A 699-nucleotide genomic window follows, 5' to 3' on the forward strand; every position below is an offset into this window, starting at 1 on the left:
AGAGCTAATCTAATATTCAATCAAAAACGTTTGAAAGACAAGTGTGTCCACTTCCACTACTCTCATTTGACATAGTACTGGATGTCCTAGCCAGAGAAACAAGGAACACAAAGAAATAAGAGACTCCAAAAAAAAAAAAAGGAAGAAGTAAAATTTTCTTTTTTTGGATAACATGAACTTACATGTTAAAAAATCCTAAAAACTTCACAAAAAAAATTTGAATAAACAAATTTAGTAAAGCTGCCAAATACAAGATCAATATATAAAAGACAAGAATTTTGTTTTGTTTCGTTTTTTTAATATGGAATGCTTCCCAGTTTTTCATGTCATCCTTGTTCAGTGATCACGCTAATCTTCTCTGCATCATTCCAATTTTAGTATATGTGCTGCCAAAGTAAGCACAAGACAGGAGCATTTTAACACTCTAATGATGAACTATCTGAAAAAATAAAGAAAACAATCTAATTCACAATAGCATCAAAAATAATAAGATACTTAGGAATAGATTTAACTAAGAAGATGAAAGATCTGTACTCCATAAACTATGACATTGATAAAGAAATTGAAGGAGACACAAATGGAAAGATAGCTCATATTTATGAATGGTAAGAATTAACATTGTTAAAATGTCCATACTACCGAAAACCATCTGTAAATCCAATTCCTATCAAAAATCCAATGTTAGGGGTGCCTGGGTGG

At 30.6% G+C, this 699-nt stretch overlaps 1 non-coding gene across 1 annotated transcript; it reads right to left on the reverse strand.

The window, feature by feature from the left end:
* Positions 1 to 295: 295 nt before the first annotated feature.
* Positions 296 to 402, reverse strand: LOC132009321 (U6 spliceosomal RNA). Its single transcript, XR_009401865.1, has one exon. It is a non-coding gene; the product is annotated as a U6 spliceosomal RNA (small nuclear RNA).
* Between the last annotated feature and the right edge of the window lie 297 nt (positions 403 to 699).

The sequence above is a fragment of the Mustela nigripes genome, unplaced genomic scaffold, assembly GCF_022355385.1.
Source record: "Mustela nigripes isolate SB6536 unplaced genomic scaffold, MUSNIG.SB6536 HiC_scaffold_13234, whole genome shotgun sequence".
Lineage (NCBI taxonomy): Eukaryota > Metazoa > Chordata > Mammalia > Carnivora > Mustelidae > Mustela > Mustela nigripes.